Raw genomic sequence first — 24,448 nt, forward strand, 5'->3', positions numbered from 1 at the left:
GAAACAGTAGAAAAAGAAAGAGTAGGTTGAGAAGTTGGTGCAGACGTCAATTGTGTAGGAGAAACAAACCAGAATATAGTAGCTAATAGAATACATAAAAGTATTAAAATAGATAAAGCTATACCACACTTAGAGAACAACATTCTGTAATATTGGTTTTTCATCTCTTGCTTTTTATCGTCATTCCTCAATACAATCTCCATTTTCTAATGTCGCTCACGCAATCTTGATAGAGTACTTCAGCTGTGATTATTAGCAGGTCATAGGGACACTGCAAGTCCTGCAGACCTACTGCCACTACTCAGTTCACAAACTGAACCGTTGGTACTCCTACGTGACCCTGCAACTGGCAAATGGTAACCAATCACGTACGGGCAAGATTAAAATGCAGACAGGTTTGAGAATTTCAGAACCACATAGGCCTCTGCCACCCTGTTGGTGCTCAGTCCGCCCTACTGAGAGATCATCCACTACCTCGTCAGAATCTTTTCACTGTGAAGGGATCACAACTGCAGAAAATTCCTTCATAGCACTACAGGTTTATTAAGCACGTGCCATGTTTGAAGCACCCATTCAGCAAACTTTTTTTCTGCAGTTTTATATAGCTCAAGCTTGATCCAAAGGTTTTGGAACACCAGTTACATTACACAAGGACGCATTCAGTTTTTGGTAGGCACGGGGAGATTAAGGGGCATATTATCAAGAACGGAGTTAAGATTATCGCCACTTTAGCAGAGGAAACTGCCGCTAAAGCGGTGATAATGGGCTCGATAATATGCCGTAGAGAATTCTAATAGAAGCCAATGTTCACACCAGAACATGGGCTGCTATGGGAATTCACAAAGGCATATTATTAAGCCCATTATCGCCACTTTAGCAGCAGTTTCCTGCCGCAAAAGCAGTGATAATTTTAACGCTGTTTCTTGATAATATGCCCCAAAGTGATCTGCCCAGAATCACAGGATGTTGAGCGGAAAGCCGAGACTCAAACCTAGTTCCCCAGTTCCAAAGTTGGCAGCTCTGGCTGTTACACCACATCCTTTCCCTTTTGTTCAGAGCAAAAACTTCCAAAGTATAAGGTTTTTCCTCTAAACAGAAAACAAATGGACCCCAGCACACAGGGAGCTTTCTCTCTGCACCGTGAGGAAATCTCCATTAGACACGGGCTGGGCAGGGGAAATCTGTGGCGGTTCTGTGGCAAATAGACATCTGGGCTGGGGGTGTCCATCACCAGTCATAATTAGAGCCATTGGAATTATACGATTTTCGCGCCCATGGAGTTTTCAGCACAAACATGGATTTGCTACATTTGCCACATAATCTTTCATCTGCTGCATAATCTGCAGAGTTCATAAAATACATTTGTTTCAGCTCAAACAGATCAAAAGTTAATGAAAATGCAGCAACAAGTATTGCAGCACAGTGGAAGGCCTTTCACAAAGGTTGACTGGTCACTTTAATGTTTCTTATTTCTTTATTTGGGTGTTAAAGTGGTACTAATGAGGTAAAACCCTTTCCCAGAAAGTGTTAATATGTATAAAGAAGACCAAATAAGGAAGTGATGCTATCAAAAATTATGCTGCACGATACTGACTATATTGCTTTTTCTTGCTGCATAATTTAGTGAACTCTGCTACATAATTTTATGCACCCCGCCACATAATTCTAGTGGTCCTGATGATAACCGACAAGTTCTGACACCGCTAAATGGGGAGGGTAAACCATGGCTATGGAGGCTAGGAGGACTGTCATTTTACATTGTTCCGCCCACTCCACCAAAACCTAGATTACACTTTAAGTTTTTTAATATTGAAAATGCCTCAAAATGGTTATTACAAGGAAAGATAGGTACCTGTCTTAAATAATTTTTTCCTGCTTTTAATAAAACAAGAAATGGACCAGTCTCTAAAAATTACACATAATTACATGCCACATATTTACACTGCACTCTGTGCAACATACACTCCAAACAATACCACTCAGTGCCACATAATTACACTGCACTCAATGCAACATACACTCCAAATACCACTCAGTGCCACGTAATTATATGCTACATAATTACACAGCACTCAATGCAAAATACACTCCCAAACAATACCACTCAGTGCCACATAATTACATGCCACACAATTACACTCTACTAAATACAACATACACTCCACACAATACTACTCAGTGCCACATAATTATATGCTACATAATTACACTGCGCTCAACGCGACATACACTCCAAATACCACTCAGTGCCACATAATTACACGCCACATAATTACACTGCACTCAATGCAACATACACTCCAAATACCACTCAGTGCCACATAATTACACGCCACATAATTACACTGCACTCAATGCAACATACACTCCAAATACTACTCAGTGCCACATAATTACCCGCCACATAATTACACTGCACTCAATGCAACACACACTCCAAATACCACTCAGTGCCATATAATTACACACCACATAATTACACTGCACTCAAAGCAACATACACTCCAAATACCACTCAGTGCCACATAATTGCACGCCACATAACTACACTGCACTCAATGCAACATACACTCCAAATACCACTAAGTGCCATATAATTACACTGCACTCAATGCAACATACACTCCAAATACCACTCAGTGCCACATAGTTACACGCCACATAATTACACTCTATTTATTGCATCACCACCGCATCACTCAGCACCACCACAGCATCACTCAGGGGCACCACAACATCACTATGCGCTACCACAGCATCACTGAACGCCACAGCATCACTTGTCGCAACCACAACATCACTCAGCGCCACTACGGCATCAATCTGTGCAACCATTCAACAACAACTGGTTCAAATATGTTCTCTCAATGTTTCAAGCTTTATTACAAATGTGCCAAAAAGATGTTAATATTTCACTCTGTTCTTGGATTTTCGTCACAATAAAGTACACTGAACATAATCTTCACAAAAGTTATTTACAATAGTTTAAGCTATTGCCATTATAAATGACAATAACTTTTATTTAAGAATTAATTATTTTAAAAAATTAAAAGCAATTGTTATTTGTGATATCAAAACATCTAAGTCACGTAAATACAACACATATTGCATTACAAATGCTATAGGTGTCACATTTGCGAAAGTTAAAAGTATTGGCATTGTAAATGACAAAGCTATTAATTTCGCTATTTTCAAAACCAACACATAAATAAAAAAATTGTCATTTACAATACCAATAGCTCAAACGTTCCTAATGCGAGACCTATTGCATTGCAAATGTTTGTTTTCAGGATGTCAGCCTATCTTCATGATGGCATGTTGCTCTCCACACCACTGGAGTCAAGCTATCCTGGCTGAAGACGGCTGATAGCCAGAAACCGGTCCTAGGATGCTTGATTCCGGTCCAGGAAAGACATGGCTTGGCAGTTTGGGCTGGACTGTTCCCATGAGGCACAGGGTCAAGGCTGATTTGCATATGGCCATGTCTGAACTGGGGTGGTGTGGAGTGCAAAAAAACGATGGATTTAGGCCCAGATCTCTGTACTGGGGTGAATGTATGACATTGTTCTGCATTCTGTCCATCAATTGTTGTTTTTGCATTTGTAACCCCGAGTGGGATGGGTATGCTCAGACGTGAGTCCCATGCTCTCCACACCACTAGAGTCAAGCTATCTTGGCTGAAGATGGCTGATAGCCAGAAACCGGTCCAGGAAAGACATGGCTTGGCAGTTTGGGCTGGACTGTTCCCATGAGGCACAGGGTCAAGGCTGATTTGCATATGGCCATGTCTGAACTGGGGTGGGGTGGAGTGCAAAAAAACGATGGATTTAGTCCCAGATCTCTGTACTGGGGTGAATGTATGACATTGTTCTGCATTATGTCCATCATTTGTTGTTTTTGCATTTTGGTCAGGGTGTCAACCATCTTGACAATTGCATGGTCTTCATGATGTCAACCAATCCTGGCGCTCCTGTTCTCTCTTCGGGCACATCTCATCAGATTTAGGAACCCATCACAGTCCATATATTGCACTTCTGAGCTCAGTGATGTGACCACAAGGAGGGAGGGGCACGGATAAACCTGTGGGGCACCATCGTCCCGTCCGCAATGGCCAGTCCATAGAGCTGCCTACCATGCTTTAGCTGGTGCTGTATCACTGTGGACAACCACGTACAGCAACCAAAACCACAGACAGTTAATCATGCTGTAGATAAATATGTGATAAAAAATAAGTTCAGGTGGCCCGAGGGTTCGGTGAGTGTCGGCTCGATGGCGCGTGCAGCTTCGTTGGCCCGTGTCCTTTGCACACATGACGGCGTTTGCACGGAGGGTGCAGTGAGCTGCACTTTGATCTGGGTGCAGCGCCCACGCCTATCTCGTTAATCTGGGAGAGCGCGTCCTGGGCTCGCGGCTCGCGGCTCGCGCACGCCGGGGCATGCTGCAGCGGGGAACTCCGTGCCCGGGGGACAGGGAGTTTGAACAACAAAGTACTCCTGCCCTGCGCGCCTCCTTCCTGTTTCATTCAGGATCACAGGTCTTAGAGCAGAGGCCGACAGTCTGAGCCATCTACCCCGGCCCTAGACCGGTGCAAAGCCTGGACACAGCCCGGGTCCAACCAGGTACACATGGATTTTATGTGGATTTTTTAAAGAGTTTTGTAACGCGACGTGTGGCCACCAGAGCGCGCTGTAGAGACTAGTAGGGCGTCCATTAAGTGCACAAAGGGGCTTCGAGTGCGTGTTTTGTAATTGCATGCACGTAGCGCTTATTAGTATGCTGGAGAATGACACGAGGCACTTTAGTTCCATGGGTGCCACGTTGTGGCGTTGGTGTTAGCCAATGAAAGAGAGCTCGCTAGGATGACAATGGGCTGGTTTTCTGTCACAGTCTGGTTAACAAAATTCCTCTCCAGAATCCTCCTTAACCAGTGGCGTAGGGATAATGTGTTGTGTGTCACGCCACAGTGCTTAATTTGTGCCCCAAAGTTTTGTTCAGAAGCCCGCGATAGGCGCTATCCGAGGTAGCAAGGCTGAGTCGTCTCGATTCCTCCTCGTGCCTCTTTAATCCACCACCAGATACTCCCGACTCCCCTATTTTTCACTGTTGTAGGTTCTTTTTCATCTCTACGTTTGCCCTTTTTCACTATTTTTCCGTCTACCTCTTTTTCCTTGTTTCCTAATGTTGTGTTCTCTCTCTATTGTCTTGGAGCAAAGTTTTTAAAGGAAAAATAAATTTAAAGTACCCCGCCTGCAACCACCGGCTCAAATTAAGCACTGACCCTATCCAGTCTGCCCCTTTCGTTGCTCCTGTGGTCTCAGGCCAGGATGCGGGAGCTGGGGGAGGGCTTCTCGGGGTTACAGAGTCTATGCCTCTGGGCACCCCGAACTCTGCCTGTATGTTTCTACCCCTTGAAGCTCTCTCCATGGATAAAGTCCGCGTTGGGCGATCAGAGGTGCCATTTTCTCCTGTGAATTAGGAAATGACAGTAGAGTAGATGTTAGGGCCCCACATCTAGCAGGCGAAAGACCAAGCGCCTCATTTAAGTAGCCCCGGTAATCAGGGCCAGAGGGGAACCAAGGGGCAGATTTACAAGCCCCTTGCGCTACTTTTGCATCACTTTTCCCATGTTAAAATTGACGCAAAAGTGGCGCAAGAGGCTTGTAAATCTGCCCCCAAGTATCTGCCCCGGAGCTCCAAATCAAGTGGCCTATACCCGCAGGCCGCGACATTGCTTCGTTAGTATTAGCGGGTTAATTTTGGGACCAGTAACACTGGGCGACACTGTAACCCATCAATACACCTCTGCAGTCATCTGCGGCCTCCAGGCGGAGACGTTTTAAGGCAAGGGCAAAGTGGGCTCTAGCCGAGGGCCCCAGCCTTTCAAGGGGCCCCCAGATAGAGGCAGCTCTGTTCTTGCCCCGATGACCTTGAATAATTCTTAAACTTATTGTTTTAAAAACCGATGTTCTTTAACTTAAGTTTTATGTGATTGATGTGTGAAAGGCTATTACATGCGTTTTGCAGAAAAATGTGTTTATGTTTCATGCAACATCCATTAAAAACGTTTCTTTGAGATCAAAACAAGACCTCACATATGAGAAATGGGAGAATGTCACAGAAATTATCTGCAGTAAAATTAGTGAGATGATGCTGTTTTACAACATTGAAAACACACGCCACTATCCTCGAAAATTAGATGTAAATACATTTAGAATAAGGACCAGAGGGCCTGAGCACCACCAGTAACCTGGCTAAAGAGGGTATGAATAGCTGAAATGGAATCATAAACTCAAAGCTGTTCTGAACAGGAGCCCCCAAAATTAGTTTGGCCCAGGGCCCCCAAAATCCTTAAGATGTCCCTGCCTCCAGGTGCTCGTCTTCAAGCCGATGACGTACTCATTCACAGGTTCCTAAATCCACTGCTCACCACTGAGGCCCTCAGCTCACGAAAACCCTCAGATCCCTGAATGCCCCGTCCACCATCCATCACAAATCCTCTTGCTATTTGCTAGTGATCTTCACTTCCCACTGACCGTAAGGACCATTCGCCGTCAGGGGCCCATGGAATGCCCTCATGCTAAGGTCCTGAGGCTTCCACTCATGCCCAAGCCCCCGGGCTCCCACTCACTTTCCTGTTCCCCGAAAAGGCTCAATTTATTCTAGCTCTCCATCGGATCTTCAAGGCTCCTGCTCACCCTCAGACCTTCAAAGCTCCTGCTCACCTCAGATCTTCAAGGCTCCTGCTCACCCTCAGATCTTCAAGGCTTCTTCTCAACTTCAAGTCTTCAAGGCTCCTACTCACCCTCAGATCTTCAAGGCTCCTGCTCGCCCTCAAATCTTCAAGGCTCCTGCCCGCCCTCAGTTATTTGAGGCTCCTAATAACCTCAGGTCCTTAAGGCCCCCTACTCACCCCAGCCCTCCAGGACTCCTGCCTACATTTAGTTCCCTGAGAGTCCTGCTCACCCTCTATTCCCATTAACTTCTGCCCACCTCATTTCATGAAGGCTTCTGCTCACTCTTGGCTCCCAGAGACACCTTACCACCTTCATTTGCCCAAAGGCTCACACTGAACTTCAGTTCCCAGAGGCTACTGCTTGCCCTCAGGCCCCCAGAAGGTCATGCTCATGGAACACTAGGCCCAAGTGTGCACAGAGCTGCTGTAGGCCTGTACTGAAGATGTTTGGGAAAGCTGGCTTAGTATATCTTTTGTGTAAGAAGGTAAATTGGTGCCCCTCTTTGTGCACGGATAATGCTCTAGTTGTTTTTGCATTTGTCACCCCGAGTGGGACAGGTATGCTCAGACGTGAGTCCCGTGCTCTCCATGCCACTGGAATCAAGCTATCCAGGCTGATGAAGGCTGATAGCCAGAAACCGGTCCTAGGATGCTTGATTCCGGTCCAGGGAAGGCATGGCTTGGCAGTTCAGGCTGGACTGTTCCCATGAGGCACAGGGTCAAGACTGATTTGCATATGGCCATGTCTGAACTGGGGTGGTGCGGTGAGCAAAATAACAATGAACTAAACCCTGATCTGTGACTGGGGGTGAATGTTTTGTCGTTGTGCAACATTCCGTCCATCAATTGTTGTTTTTGAATTTGTCACCCCGAGTGGGACGGGTATGCTCAGACGTGAGTCCCGTGCTCTCCATGCCATTGGAATCAAGCTATCCTGGCTGATGAAGGCTGATAGCCAGAAACCGATCCAAGGATGCTTGATTCCGGTCCAGGGAAGACATGGCTTGGCAGTTCGGAATGGACTGTTCCCATGAGGCATAGGGTCAAGACTGATTTGCATATGGCCATGTCTGAACTGGGGTGGTGTGGTGATCAAAATAACGATGGATTAAAACCAGATCTGGGGCTGGGGGTGAATGTTTTGCCATTGTGCAACATTCCGTCCATCAATTGTTGTTTTTGTATTTGTAACCCCGAGTGGGACGGGTATGCTCAGACGTGAGTCCCGTGCTCTCCATACCACTGGAATCAAGCTATCCTGGATGATGAAGACTGATAGCCAGAAACCGATCCTAGGATGCTTGATTCAGGTTCAGGGAAGAAATGGCTTGGCAGTTCGGGCTGGACTGTTCCCATGAAGCACAGGGTCAAGACTGATTTGCATATGGCCATGTCTGAACTGGGGTGGTGTGGTGAGCAAAATAATGATGGATTAAACCCAGATCTGTGACTGGGGGTGAATGTTTTGCCATTGGGCAACATTCCATCCATCAATTGTTGTTTTTGCATTTGGCACTAGGGTACAACTCAGAGCTGTGTACAGTGTAACTGCAGGTCAAGGCAGGGGTGCACTGGCAGTGCACATAATATGCACGGGGTACACACAGGTCAGAATTGAGGTGCACTGGGAGAGCTGTGTGAAAAGTCAGGTTATGCTTAAGGGGAGCTTGTGTGCACAGTATCATCAGGTAAGGGCTGAGGCACATCAGCAGAGCTATGTGCACATTGTGAATGCATGCCGGTACTTAGCTGTACTGGCAGATCTGTGTTGAGGTGTAGTGTCAGAGCTGTATGTGCAGACCATGTTGAGGTGAAGTGAATGGTCGCAGAGCCGGTTATGAGTAAACCCAGGCAGAGTTGGCGGCAGCTTTCTCAACACGAGCAGATGTTTTATCAACATGAGGGGTCGTGAGCATATGCTATCACTTACAATGAGAAATCCAACCGCCCGCATTGAGAAATTTGCCGGGAGGTTGTTTTCCACGCTTGAGCTCGCCAGCTTGACGCTGACAATCGCGAACGACTAAAAATCTTGCTGGGAGGTAGATTTTCCTTGCTCGTGCTCGCAAACTTGATGTTGACGAGCGCGAGCGAGGAAAAAAACTACGCAAGCTCCAAGTAACGCAGAGTGCGGACAAGTCTGCAAACTCCGTGAGCGGAACGGAGTTAGCTGCCCAGGGTTAGTTATGAGTAACTACTCCAACAGTGAACAGCCTTGCTGTGGGTAGTATGATGCCTCTATGTGCCTGATTTAAAGGTGGGCACTGCAGGGGGGCGGACTTACAGGAGCTGGTTTCTGGAAGCCAGTTCCACTCCGGCACCATCCAATTACAACCTAAACAAGCCAACATTGAGAATATATTCACACATTTTCCAGGTCATATTAAGCATGAGTTTCCCCCTTCTGGCCTGTTCAATGCTTTGTTTACCACTTGCTCTGACAAGGGAATGGAGACAGTGGAAGGCTGTAGCACCCAAATAGCTGCCAGGGGTCTGTCAAGTCTTGGGAAATAATGTGGGAGCTGTTGATGCCCCCTGTGGTACCATTTGTGGGATTGTGGCCTTGTCTGTTATTGGCCTGTGCCTCTCCTTCCATCAATCAATCAATCATCGAGGTTTCTATAGCACGGATTGTCACCCCGGGGGGGGTGGGTCTCCTAGCATTGTGTTATGTGGGCGATTCTCGGTCGCAGAGAGGTGGAGGTTGAAAAACCAGGTCTTCAGCTGCTTCCCAAATTCCCTCACAGAGGGAGACATGCGTAGGTGCTGGATGAGATCGTTACAGGACTTGGCCGCAAGGTAGGAGAAAGCATGGCCACAACATCAGCTTCAACAAATGCGTGGGACGTGGGCTAAGGTGAGGGTGGTGGAGCGGAGCTCTATGGTCGATTGGAAGAAGGTCAGGCCGTTGTTGATGTAGGTGAGTCCGGACTTGTGGAGGGCTTTGTAGGCTTTGTAGGCGTGAGAGAGGAGCTTGAAGAGGCATCTCTTCTGAACGGGGAACACATGCTCAGGCTCCAGACCCCCCACCAACCAACACACTCAAAACACTAAAGCTGTTGTCCTTTGAACCCAGTTGGAATGTGGTCCATCTGTATGATTTGACTGGAGGATCTGAAAAAATATAAGTATTTTAAATGCACAGATTTTTTTAATACATGTCCAAAAAGTCTGTTGCATCGATGAGAGGCAATGTATGCCATATAATTGACTACATTAAAACATATTTAGAAATATGCACTTTACTGAGTCAAACAAGTTAGTGGACCTACTTGCTGTATGGCTCAGTTACAACAATATACAAAGTGCTGGCGTAATTTAATTGAGCTCCTGAGTAGTGGTGTATGAAAATTGCATAATTTGCTTTTACCTAATTACATAATATTTTTTTTAAACTACACCTAATTATATGAAATGCTAAATTTGCTTTTGGTGCTGCAATTTAGATGGAGGGATAGATTTTCCGCAAAAAAACACAAACACCACAAACAACAGCTGGTCATGTTCTGGTCAAATGCATTTTTCCAGTGTGTTCACCAGTGCTTAATGTGAGCCGTTGGTTTCCAGTACTCTCACTGGCAGCACTGGCATAGGCAATGGGGGGTGTAAGCTGCAGTGACCGACTGACGAGGGCCTTAGCATTCAGGGGCATATTAGCAAGAACTTCGTTACAAATATCGTCGTTTTAGCGGCAGGAAACTGCCACCAAAACGGCGATAATGGGCTTGCTAGTATGCGTTATAGAATTCCAATAGAAGCTCAGGTTAGATGTCATGCACATCTAACCTGGGCTTCTATTGGAATTCTATAACGCATATTAGCAAACCCATTATCGCCGTTTTCGCAGCAGTTTCCTCCCGCTAAAATGGCGATCATTTTAACAAGGTTCTTGCTAATATGCCCCTTAGTTATTTACAAATTAGGAACTGGTGCGCACGCTATTTTTTTACCTTGAACGGCGCTGTGTAATGGGCGATGTCAAAACAGCACCTTTTTGGGAATTTCACATATCAATCATAATGCAAAGTTACCAAAATTACTCAAGCCAGTGCAATGGAAATTTCATCGAGGCCTACTTAAGAGCTCTGCAAAATAACTCCCATAGTTTGTGCGCCCTAATGAACAGAGACCACTGTTCCTTCTTTTCCTTCGTCTATAATAAGCAGCAACCATCACAGTGGGGAATCACTGAAACAATGTGACTGTGGAGAAACACACAATGCAGGAAGGCTGACTACATTATGCAGCAAGAAAGGACAGACAAATTAGGCTGAATTATGTGTCACATTCTACGGCAGTGTTATCTCAATATTGTGTCATTTGGGCACATATAGATGCAAAAGGATGGCAGTGGAAAGTAAAATAGAAGGGTTTCTTAAGCAAGAATAGTACACATAATTATGAGAGCCTAATGAAAATGTTATTCACCAGCACATGATGATGTTGCCGTGAACAGAAGCACTGGAATAATATGTTTTTAACACTTTCCCTTCCAGCTGCCAGACTGTGATAGTTTACGTGAAATATACGGAATACAAGCCTTTATGTATAGGCAGTGGTAGAAGTGTCCGGGGACGGAAGGGCACGACGGCGTGCCCCTACTTCTAAAAAATATTTCAGTCCGTTCCCCTACTTCTTACTTTAAATAAAAAAAGCATCCCCGGACGGCAAGAATAGTCCTGATTACTTTTTTCATTAGATTTCAGGGGCTGCTTGCACTCCTCTGTGAACTCCAGAGGCTGCAGCAGCCCCTCCCTGAGCTCTTATTGAGGCTGATTACCCCCTTTCCAATGACAATGTGCCCGCCCTCTGCCTTTAACATATCAAGTGCCAGTGAGATCTGAGTTGGTGATTACAGAGGAGCTTTCCCCAGACAGAGTACTGTGGGAAACTTGACACCTTCTGTAATTTGTTAATGTTGTATACAGAGTGATTTGGGCAGGAGCAGTGACAGGACAGAAGAGCTGACAGGAAAGGAGAGGTACTAGTGCAGGAGAGCTTTTTTTCAGTTTAATAAAGTTTTTATTTTGTTTAAGAAAAATAGTACAGCAAAATATAACAGCATGACATAGAACAGAACCAATATGAGATAATCATGAAGGAAAAGTGGAGATGAAAAAAGGTTCAGATAAAATATGAAATGGAAGAAAATAGTAGAGAGAAAGAAAGATAAGAAAAGAAAAGAGAAAAAGAGGAAGAGAGAGAAAAAGGAGGGAAAGGTTAGGGAGGGGGATAAGAGGATAAGAAGGTAGAGAAAGATAGCCAGGTAAGATCAGATTTAATTTTTAAGGCGACAGAGGAAGAAGAAGCAATTGCAATTCTGTGCTCATCACATACAAAATTCCACCATGTATGCACAGACAATTTAGAGTTATCCTTCCAGCAGGACAAAATTACTTTGAAAGCATTTGCAATGAGAAGATCAAACAATTTAGCGTTATACGAATGTAAGTCCAAAACATCAGATAGGGAACCTAAAAAAATATGCAATGATGAGAATGGTTCAGAAAAATGAAAAATACGCATGCAATAATTCCAAACTGAGCTCCAAAAAATAAAAACAGAGGGGCAATCAAACAAAAGATGTTTGAGTGTGCATGGGTGAGAAGAACATGACCAACAAAGGGGGGATGAAGAAGGGGAGAATTTTGTTATGCTTACGGGGGTAATAAGAGCTCTATGGTAAAGAAAAAAAAGTGACTGAGTAATACGGGCTGAAATCGAAGTCTTAAACAGTTTAGACCATAAGCGATCCCAAACATCAACAGATAACGAGAAAGATAAATCAGTTTCCCAAACAGTTTCAGTAACAGTTTTAGGCCTAAGGCCAACATTCTCTAATAACAGTTTATAAATTAGAGCAGCTTTAGGGATTTGGTGAGAAAACATAGGATATAGAGGAGTGGAAGGAGTAAAGGAAGGAAGAAGATCAAAAGTAGGAAAGGTAGATAAGTGAGATAGAATGGCAGAAGAAATAATGTCAAATTCTTTGCGAAAATGTGCAGGTAGATCAAACATAGTTTGCATTACATCAAATGAAATAATGGATGAATCAGAGAAAAATTGGTATACAAACATAATATCCTTTTCTTTCCAATACTTGAAATCGAAAGATTTACCCTTGTACTTAAGATATTTGTTATACCATACGCTAGAAGAAAGAAAAGTTTGTAAGGGGGACAAGTCTTTCGAGAATACATTGTGCAGTAGAGTATGGGAGTATTTCAGTACAGGGTGTGTAGACAAAAATGAACCATTTGACATGAAAAGAGATTGTTGGAAGGTAAAATCTTTTAACAAGGACCTTTCAACAATAATCCATCGGGGTAGGGGGGTATCAGTAAAATCGAACGCCAAAGAGAAGGCTTGTTTTATTAAAAAGGCAGAATGGTATGATTGGAAATCAGGAAAGCGAACCCCACCTTCAGATTTTGGGCGTATAAGTTTATGTAAGGCAATACGAGGTCTTTTATTATTCCACAGAAATTTGGAGCAGATGGAGTTCAGCCGATTGAAATACAATTTAGGGATTTTCACAGGAAGCATGGATATAGTGTATAAAATATGTGGGGAAATCATCATTTTGATGGTGTCTAAACGACCCCACCATGAAAGGAAAAGAGGAGACCACAACTGAAGGAGCGATTGAATTTTTTGAGTAAGGGAGGTAAAGGTCAGTTTGAGTGTGTCACGTAAGGTAGAGGAAAACCAAATACCCAAGTATTTGATCTTGGAGGGACACCATGCAAAATCAGTTGATGCAAACATATATTGGTAACAAGATGAGTTGAGGGGTAGGACCTCCGTTTTAGAAAGATTAAGTTTATAACCAGAAACAGAGGAGTATAAGCGGACTTCTTCTAAAAATGGAGGAAGGGAAGAGACAGGGTTAGCCATGTAGACCAGGACATCATCAGCATATGCTGAAATTTTTGTCTCAATCGATGACTGTTTGAACCCTTGAATTAGGGGGTTAGAGCGGATTTTGATGAGGAAGGGCTCAAGACAAAGAATAAAAAGTAAAGGGGAAAGAGGACAGCCTTGTCTCGTTCCTCTGGATAAGGGGAAAAATTTTGAGAATTGATTATTAACAAAAACACTAGCACGGGGAGCAGAATAAAGTAATGTAACTAAGGAAATGAAGTGGGAACCAAATCCAAACCATTGTAATGCTTTAAACATGAATTTCCAATTAATTCGATCAAACGCTTTCTCAGCGTCAAGGGATAGGGCAGCTAGAGGGGCTTTGAATTGTTTACTGTGGGAGATAATATTGGCAAAAACACGAGCATTATCAGCTGCAAGTCTACCTTTTACAAAGCCAACTTGATCGGTTGTAATTAATAGAGGGATAAGGGATTCGAGGCGGGCCGCTAAAATTTTGGCAAAAATTTTACAATCGTAGTTAATAAGGGAGATGGGACGATAGTTTTTACACAGGGAGTGGTCTTTGTCAGGTTTGGGGATTATGATTATAAGGGCGTCCAAAAATGAGCCAGAAGCTTTAGCATTTGCAATAAAGAAGTTAAATAGTTGTAAAAGATGGGGGACAAAAATAGAATGCATGTTGGCATAAAATTCAATAGGGAGACCATCTGGACCAGGGGCTTTCGCTTTCTTGAGGGAAGTAATTGCCTTGAGAATTTCCTGAGGGGTAATGTCAGATTCTAGTTGATGAAATTCGGTAGGAAGAGATGGGGGAGGGGGGAGGTCTTTGAAGAAGCGGGAAAGGTCATCATCATCAGGGTGCGTATCATCAGTATACAGGAGTTTATAGTAGTTATGAAATACTTGTGCAATATCCTCATCAGAAGAAACCGTTGTGTTGGTTGCTTCATTGAGAATAGTGCCAATTGATTTTCGCTCAGATTTGATTTTGAGATAGTTTGCTAGCATTTTTCCCGCTTTATTCTGACCCCCATGAAATTTAGATTTAACCTTCAAGAGGGTGTTGCAAGCTTCAACTGTGGCAATTTGATTGAGTTCAGATTTGGCTTTGATAAGTTGGAGGAGAGCGTCAGGGTTCTTGGACGAAAAGTAAGAGTGTTCTAGGGTCTTAATGTTGGAGAGTTGAGCGATGTATTTGTCACGGTTGAGTTTCTTTTTCCTAGATACATAAGAAATCGTGAAACCACGTAAAGCAGCTTTGAAAGCATCCCAATTATTTGAAACTGACGTTTCTTGGGGTAAATTGAGGGAGAAGTATTCAGAAATGAAACCTTTAACTTGAGACATAAATACAGAATCAGATAGAAGGAAAGTGTTAAATTTCCATCGATTGAAAGAGGAGGAGGTTTGGGCCAGGTCAAAAGTGGCATAAACAGGTGCATGGTCCGAGAGAAAAATAGAACCAATTTCGGACTTCTGAATCGCAGGGAGAAGGGATTTGCTGACTAGAATATAATCAATCCTGGACCTGGTGTGGTGAACATTAGAGTAGAATGTATATTCGAGTGAATTTGGATTACAAGTTTTCCACACATCAAAAAGGGGACGAGAAGCAATGGCTGATTGGAAGGATTTATGTGTCTTATCAGGCTGGAATTTGGAGGAAGATAGTCTATCTGAAAAGGGATCAAGCCATTGATTAAGGTCACCAGCTACGACAATGTTAGGGCAGTCAATGGAGGAGATGAGGATTTTGACATCAGTCCAAAATTTAGGGTCTGGACGGACAGGACCATAGATATTGAGGAGCACCATAGTTTTGTTTTGTATAGTCACTTTTGACATAACCCAACGACCTTCATCATCCGATTGAGAAGATAGAATTTGAACATCCAAACCTTTACGAAATAATATAGCTACACCACCTTTTTTATCAATAGCAGGAGAAAATACAACTTGGCCCACCCATGCCCTCTTAAGTTTCAACGATTCGACATCTGTACAATGAGTTTCTTGGAGAAAAGCAATCTGAGCATTTAACTTGGATAAGTGGGACAATACCTTTTGACGTTTAACAGGGTTGCCGAGACCACGAACATTCCACGTTACAAAGTTACACATGATGGAAGGCAAGGGAGGAGGGTAACAACTGGGTCCAATACACTGCAGGTAAGGAACTACAAGGAGAGACAATGGAGACAAACATGTTAGAAATGTGAGTCAAATACGAAATATAAAGAAAGGCAATACAAATCGGGTAAATATAGATAGACAATAGGTGCGGAAGCATCACATTCATGAGGAAAAGAGAAGAGGAGCAATGAAGAGTACTGGAGTTAGCAATAAGAAAGGAAATAAGTGATACAAAGAAGAGAACGGAACATAAATGAGCAAGGAATAAACATGAATGGCCTGTGAAAAGAAGAGGAAAAAGAAAGGAAAGAAAAAAAAGGAAATAGATAAGAAACAGATCAAGGCAAAGATGCCAGATCTGAGAGAAAAGAGAATATCTAGATAGTAGGAGCATGGAGACGCCAACGCGGGCGCCTACCCTACAGAGCGAGGAAAACGCGGGAAGATAGATAAGATAGAATCAACAAGAGTAAATTCGTAGCAAGTATTGACAAGAAAGAGACCGGGACAAGGCCACAACAGTAGTCAAGACAAAAGAGAAGTGAATGCATAAAATAGAAAAGAAATATTTTCAGTCATTAGTGTCCATCGTGGAAGTAGAGACGGTTTGGAGATACTCTCGAAGCTTCCGTGGATCATCAAAGGTACGAGAACGACCATTGGGGGTTATTTTGCAGAGGCAAGGATGTAAGATTCCATATTGAATGCTCAATTCCCTCATACGTGGACGCAGATTGAGGAACTCCTTGCGACGCGCATTCGTAGCATTCGATAAATCCTGGGCTATGAAGATGGTGTGGCCCGACCAAATGAGGCGACGTTTTGTTCTTGCAGCTTGAAGAACAGTCATCAATTCAGTGAATTCAAGAAAAAGCAGGATAATACCTCTAGGTTTGGCCGGGTTAGACGTTGGACGACCCAGACGATGAGCACGCTGTATGTTCAGAGGGGTAGATTCTGGTTGGAGTTCCAAAAGTTCATAGAGGAATTTGCGGATGAAGGGCACCATGTCGCCCTGCCCAAAAGACTCCGGAACACCATAAATACGGAGGTTATTCCTCCTGTTACGATTTTCAAGGTCCTCTGTGTGAAGTTTCAACTGCTGTATCTCCTTTTCAAGAATAGGAATTTTCGTAGAGACATCCTGGACGTCACTGATGCGTTGTTCAAGTTGCAAGACTTTGTTTTCCATGACGACCCATCTTTCTTCTATCTGCTTAAGCTTCTCATTAGTTGCCACCATGAAAGGTTGTAAGCCACGAACCTCTTCTAGAATAGAATCCAGCACGGGGTTCTGAGATGTGCGAATTGGAGATGGAGGGTCATTCTTAAGGCGTTTCGGTGTGGTACCGGTGACAGACGATCTCGCATGGCCTGCGTTCTGAGACATGATGCCAACAGAGGTGCAAACTATGAGGACCGCAGGGAAGGAAGGCACACCGCAATAGTCAAAATGTTGAGACCCTATATGTAGAGGTACAGGAAGTACTGGAAGAGGTCATATAAGAGGTAACACGGAGCAACGAAGAAGCAATAGTTCAAACCCACATGACAGGCGTCGAAATATAGTAAAAATTAATTCAATGCGCAGCCAAAAAACCATCCAGGAATATGGTATCAGAGAAACAGCAAGGCGTCCATGAAATATGGGACCCAATGGAGTTATTAAATGTTCCACGCAAAATTAACAACAGAGGAGAGGAAGGTATGGAGCACAGCGCAGGGAGCACCACAAAATGGCCGCCGAGAAGAATTAGTAGTAGAATTAGCAGTGCTGAGGTGAACTTTGGCGCCAAAAGTCAGGAAAATGTACTAGTAGCATGCTGTGCATAATTTGGCACATACCTTGTCAGAACATGAGCAATGGTGCAGAAGATTGGTTGTTATGGCGGTAGAAATGCCATAAAACGGGACGCGAGCGCGACGGCACAAAATGGCGGCCGCCCGCGTCCCGTAGTAGCCAGAGAAGATGCAGCGGTGAAAAGTGATGAAAGCGGCAGTTACGAGCGCCGCTGTTGCTCGCAGTACACGGGGACCATGTTCCGCCGCATAGAAATGCCGTTTGCCGGTCTCCGTGTGCAGGGAAAATACGGAGAAAGCAGTCGGGAATCCCGCGTCGTCACAGAGCTCAGCAGGGCAGCGCCATCACACGCCGGCGCGTAAGCCACGCCCCCTCTAGTGCAGGAGAGCTGACGGGGCAGGAGAAGTAACGGGCAGGAGAAGTGACCGGGCAGGAGAGTTGACGTGTCAGGAGCAGTGACGGGACAGGAGAGGTGACAGGAAGGAGAGGTGACAGGAAGGAGAGGTGACAGGGGCAGGAGACGTGATGGGGCAGGAGAAGTGAAGGGGCAGGAGCGGTGATTAGGCAGGAGCGGCAGGGCTTAATTTGTGCTGGTGCTTTCCGGTGCTTAGCACCGGCACTTATTTGACAGGGTCTACGAGGCGCACCGTGCAAATCACATTTTTCAATTTAATTTATTGCTGAACACTCGCTACTGTGTTGTCCTGTCTCTCGTGCAGCTGCATCGTGTTTTTCACATCTCCCGAGCAGCCGGTGTTTAACAGTGCTGCTCAGTGTCAGATATTTAACCTGCCCTGAGCCCCGCCCCAGCCCAGAGGAGATTAATATTCATTAAATATAAATGTGTTAATGGCGGCACCGCACTGTGTGCCTCGGGCCTTTGACTGTGGTGGGCGGGCCGGAAACACTGGTTTGGGCTGGATTTTTGTTATGATGGGGTAGGGGTGGGCTGGGTGGCAACGTGCGCACTGCGCAGATTTATTTCACATTGCCAATTTGCGACGCCCCAGCATAACGGTTATCCACCGCAGGCGGGTCAGTCATCGTTTCGTGGCGCTGTGAGGGCATCGATCAGGTAAGTTAATTTTATATCAAAATGCATTGACATTTCAGCAACCCATATCCTCCTCAGAGAGAGCCATGGAATGCTATCTGTCCATTACCAGTGGGGCGTGCTTTAAGGAGGACTGCTTCTGCTTTTGAAAGAGTTGGGCCCACAAGCAACAGTTTACATCTGCGTGCGTTTGTTCAGCAGCTCTGTTATTTTTATTTTTAGTTTAAGAAATTTTTATTAAGTTTTAGCAAAAATACAAACAATGCCATACAATAATGAAAGTGATTATAATAATTTAAAACAGAAGGCACTAAAGTTAATTTAAAAAAAAGAACAATTCCAGAAACATCCATAAGAAGAAGAAAGAAAAGTAAAGAAAAGAAGAAGAAAGAAAAGAGGAAAAAGGAGAAAGACAGAGAAGGAAGGAGGAGGAGAAGAGAAAGAGGTTAGAAGAAAGTTGAGAAAATGCAAGGAAAAGAACAAGATATGAACTCACATGGAATTGGTAGAAGAGAGGTAAGAAACAAAGGGGAGCCATAGGAGATCGGATTTAATTTTTAGAGAAATAGAAGAAGAAGCAACAGAAATTCTATGTTCATCGCAAATGAAATTCCACCAAGTTATAACAGAGATTTTAGAATTATCTTTCCAGCAAGAGAGAATCACTTTAAATGCAATAGCAATGAACAAATCAAGTAACCGAGCATTAGAAGAGATCATATCAATATCATTTTATAATAGCCTTTCTGTTTTCAGCTTGACAAACAGCGAGGGAAGGGAAAATAAGCAATATTTTGGCAACTCTGATATTCACTTAGCAGAGCTGTCTCCCTTGTCCGGATATTTATTATGCAGAAAGACTTACTCATGCGACGCTGGCAAGAGTTTAGTAAACAGAGTTCCCCCTGAGAAAAGATAAATACGTTAATATGTGTTTTTTAATTTGAATATTGAGAAAAGGCGCTGACGTTGGACAGCGATTTTTAGGTGTCGCCTTTTCCATTCCGAAGGAATGGGAAATGGCGAGAATTCAAGTGCTCGAAATTCTCGTGAAACCACCGCTTTTTTCGTGCGGTTTTCTTCAAGTTCACGTGGCCACAGGCACGCGCTTTTGGCCCATAAACTTTCCCCCTCCCCAGCCAGCTTCCCCCAGGCCATAGCAGCACTCCTCCCACACCTTTGAAGTGAAGCTTAGCTTCACTTCATAGGCCCCTGCTGCTTCACACCCTCATCCCGCTCTCCCCGCTCGGCCCCCTCCCCTGCCCGCCGTGTCGCATTTCACAGGACGCCTACGCGTTTTGGCTACCACCTTCAACTGGGCAACCCCGTTACCATAACTAACATGAAATTTAACAAAGGATAGACATGACATGAACCTCTCTCATTTCCTGTTTATTTCATCTAGACCGCATCCAACAGTTTTACAATTCGTCACAGTTCTCATTTCCTGTTTATTTCATCTAGACCGCATCCTACAATTTTACAATTCGTCACAGTTCTCATTTCCTGTTTATTTCATCTAGACCGCATCCTACAGTTTTACAATTTGTCACAGTTGCACGCCATATTGAATTACATAATCGCAGTATCTCAGTTGTCTTCGTGTCAATTCTGAAGTCCAATTTCTTGGACGTGCTGACTTTTGAGTTTCTCCTCCCCCTCCCCATCCGGCTTCCCTCTGCGCATCTCCCTCCGCTCGCATTCCCGCCCCCCCACCAGGCTCTCCCGCCCTCATCCGGCTTCCCTCCGGCCATTTACCAGCATACTTTCATTTGAATGAAAAATCTAGTAAGCCCATTCTTCAATCAAGCATTTTGTATTTCTGTGCTTAATCCAAGTGCCACAACACCCCACACAGGACGCCTACGCGTTTTGGCTACCGCCTTCAACTGGGCAACCCCGTTACCACAACCAACGTGAAATTTAACAAAGGATAGACATGACATGAACCTCTCTCATTTCCTGTTTATTTCATCTAGACCGCATCCTACAGTTTTGCAATTCGTCACAGTTGCACGCCATATTGAATTACATAATCGCAGTATCTCAGTTCTCTTCGTGTCAATTCTGAAGTTCAATTTCTTGGACGTGCTGACTTTTGAGTTTATGTTTCATTTAATGAGGGCCAGTTTGAATGAGACACCCGTGCAAATAACACAAGTCTACTAAAAAGGAATGAATAGCACGCACGAGCTCTTAAAGCTATGGCTCAAGGGAGAGCTTTTTTTTATCTTTTCGTTTATAAAGCCTTTAAAAAGCAATTCAATGTGAACATTAAGGAGACGAAAATAAGAATATGTATTTAACAAAGAATCTTAGCGCGTCACCCTCCTTGCAGATCTAAACCCAAAAAGTGACAAATATTTGAGAAACAATTAGCAGTTAAATTTGCCGTTGGATTTTTCGTCCGTGGACAAACATGAAACCACAAACAAGGGCAGATTTTAGCATTTGAAATATTTTAATTTGTTTTTAAAGCGCTCAGTTGTCGCGGGTAAAGGATAAGAGCACAACGAGGTGTAGTGTTGCCTTTTTTTGGTTTCTGATCGCAACAGATCTCAAGATAACCTGTAATTACGGCCGCGATAAATGCGACTGTCATGGGCCGGGGGCGGGCAGTGTCCTGCCAGCAGTGGTGATGCATCAGGAAAGGCGAGCAGAATCAAACGCCAGCGGCGGCCGGGCTGGTATTGTTGTTACTTATTGATATCACGTTGGCTGCAAGTTATGACTTGTTGCTATTTATTAGGGCGGATGGCCATTGTTGTCACTTTAAAGGGTTACTATTATGTCGAAGCATTTTAAAGTGCATTGTCCCACATTACAATACGCTATGTTGCCTTACATTCATTTATTTTCGTTTCTGCGGGGCACATCCTATGCTGTCATTATTATCTACTTGTTCTAGTAGGGAGGAACTGAGCATTGTTTGCTTCTAAGTGCCGCATGCTTCTACCGGGCTTGGGCCCTGTCCGATCAAGCTGAAAACATAGGGAAAACATTAATCCATGTGCCGCAACACCCCACACAGGACGCCTACGCGTTTTGGCTACCGCCTTCAACTGGGCAACCCCGTTACCACAACCAACGTGAAATTTAAAAACAAGCACTGGCGTTGCCAATAGGTTTCGCATTTGGAAAGTTGGAGCTATTGGTTTTGTAAATGACATTTTATATTTATATATTGTTATTGACAATGCCAATAACGATATATAAATATAAAAGGTCATTTACAAAACCAATAGTTCCAACTTTCCTACTGCGAGACCTATTGGCAACGCCAGTGCTTGTTTTTTTTGTAGCCACATCCATTTGAGTACTGTGTCTGCTAGTATTAAGCAGCACCAGGCAGGCCTAATCAGTTATTAAAGAAAGGCCATGCAACGTGCGTGCGCCGTGAAACCAGTGTGAGTGTGTCCCGAGTCAGTTCCTGCCGGCCGGCCCACCACAGCACTAAACTTACTTAGTAGTACTCTGTACAGTACTAGTAAGTAGCTGGTACTAGCGATGCCAATATGCCATGATCATTGCCTTGCCATAAAAACCAATGCTGACTGTTTTCAATTTGGAGTGTGGTGGGGTGGGGGTGGTGTGACGGCCGTGACGACCCGTCTGACGGTCACCAGATCACCGTGGTAGTAGGGATGGTGGCCTGGTGGGGCAGATAGCCTCCGTCGGCCCCACATTGAAGATTCGATTATTTTACACACAGCAGGCAACAGGACCAGGCAAAACTCCTTCAACAATATTTAGTCCTTTCCTGCGCATGCTGAGGCCTCTGAACGTTCAGTAAGGGAGAGGGTGCCAGTCACATGACCGCGCATTTATGTGTGTGTGTGTGTGTGTGTGTGTGTGAGATGAGTGCATCAATCACACTGAGTACATACTTGACAACTCTTCAGTAATGTTGTGTGCATACTATATACCTGACTGATTTGTTGTGTGTTCACCTTTTATCAATTGTGCTGTATCTATACAACATATCTCTTGAGCCATGTTAGATGCATGTTGAATACCTAATTGTTCATACCGTATATACAGGGGACGTACAACTTTTCATATGGTGTGCATGTTGCGTATCTCAATCATAATACTGTATGCACACTAGTTCCCTACTCATTCATACTGTGTGCACACTGGATAGCATGTAGGCACGCTGTCTGCATGCTAAACACCTTGTAAATCAATGATTCACCTGATGATTATATTGTTGCACACTAGGTACTCCATTGATCACACTGTGCAGAGTGGCTTCTTTGAAGCCCATTTTGCGTGAACGCTTGGTGTCTCATTGATGACACTTTGTGCAATCTTCATTGTTGATTAATAGTGGGCACTAAGAGGAGTTTAGAAGGGCCACCCTCAGTACTAATGGTGTTAGACATCAAGTCGCTTTTGCGTCCAAGGATGGACATGCTGGAGGCTGGGGGTTGGTACAGGAGCTGGTGTTGATTCAAAGGAGATCCGCCTGTGGATGGAGCCAACTTTATCACTGAACGTCAGATATGTATTTCTCAGAATTATCAAAATTCATATAGATTTGGAGACATTTTTGGACTGGTGTGCATGTTCGTGAAAACACATCAGCATTGATTGCAATCTCATGCACTGCGACAAAGGCTCGCCGTTTTTGTTTAGTAACCAACCCTGATACCCTATTTCTTCCTCTCACCTGTAGACTGTTTAGGGCAAGCATAAGGCCTTCTGTTTCCTACAGTTTCTTCAGAACACCTAACAGTGATGGGTGTACTCTTGGTTTCACAGTCTCACTCGTGGACAGTCTCAACTACCCAATCACTTTAATGAAGTTTTAAAGAACAAAGAAACCTTAAGGTGCACCCACAACAATCAACAGCAGGCCGTTCAGAATGCTCCTTTATTTGATATGTGTTTGGGGGTCTGCGACATGGTAAGCCGTTACCAGAGGGCCCCTTTTACATGTACACCTGTCAAGCAAGTCCAGGCTGTGTTGTTCCTTTCCACCCGACAGACGGGTGTAAGAACGGCTTCTTAGTACCTACTATCATGAGCGAACAGGAATAGCCTGTGGCTTAAACAATCCATTTTTCTACACCAAGTTGAGAAGCTTGTGGTTTATTCGCTGTTCCTACAGCACTGGCAGATGTTTATCTCTTCCATAGCCTGGGAAACATTATTTGCTGGTTCTGCTTCACATATTCTGCTCCGTTTTACTGACAGGGACAACTTTGCTTTTCAGTGTGGTGTGTCCATAGGAGCGCCAAGGCATTGCCCCTTTGCACGCCTTCAGTTGCGCATATAATATATATATATATATATATATATATATATATATATATATATATATATATATATATATACAAACACAGTTTTAGCCCCGGTGGGAGAAACCACAAGGTTGGTACAGCATTCCTTCATTTATTAAAAGGCTGCTACAAGCAGGGATCACAGGGCAACAGTCACCAAAGTATTAGCCAGCCAGACCGGTTTCGGGCATCTTCCCTTCTTCAATGGCTTTCTGCTGAAAACGGCGATTCCTTGCACTTAATTTCAACTGGACCCGCCCCAGTGGGCGTGGCTGCTTGCACAGCTTTGTGGTCCCCGTAGTGCTCCGGTGTGAAACTGGAGCCTTTTAATAAATGAAGGAATGCTGTACCAACCTTGTGGTTTCTCCCACCGGGGCTAAAACTGTGTTTGTGTATTTAGCGGCTGGAGCCCAGCCGCGGGAGAAGCCTGCCGCGCAGCGGACCCGGATGACGCCACAACGGTGCCATCACTTACGGGAGGTTGGCTTCACAAAGGCATGCTGTAATGAACAACTGGCATCAACAGCGTGACATTTTACCGACCCACAGAGGTT

General features: G+C 44.3%; 1 protein-coding gene across 2 annotated transcripts in view; it reads left to right on the forward strand.

Annotated features, from left to right (window-relative positions):
* Positions 1-4,305: 4,305 nt before the first annotated feature.
* LOC144799631 (P2Y purinoceptor 4-like) overlaps positions 4,306-24,448 on the forward strand; it is a 267,888-nt gene continuing 247,745 nt past the window's right edge. The window contains exon 1 of one of the 2 annotated variants that reach the window (XM_078671055.1): positions 4,306-4,619. The gene's annotated coding sequence lies outside the window, so the exon portion shown is untranslated. The remainder of the gene's footprint in view (positions 4,620-24,448) is intronic. The other variant, XM_078671053.1, reaches the window with a different exon arrangement.

Source organism: Lissotriton helveticus, chromosome 12, assembly GCF_964261635.1.
Source record: "Lissotriton helveticus chromosome 12, aLisHel1.1, whole genome shotgun sequence".
Taxonomy (NCBI): Eukaryota; Metazoa; Chordata; class Amphibia; order Caudata; family Salamandridae; genus Lissotriton; species Lissotriton helveticus.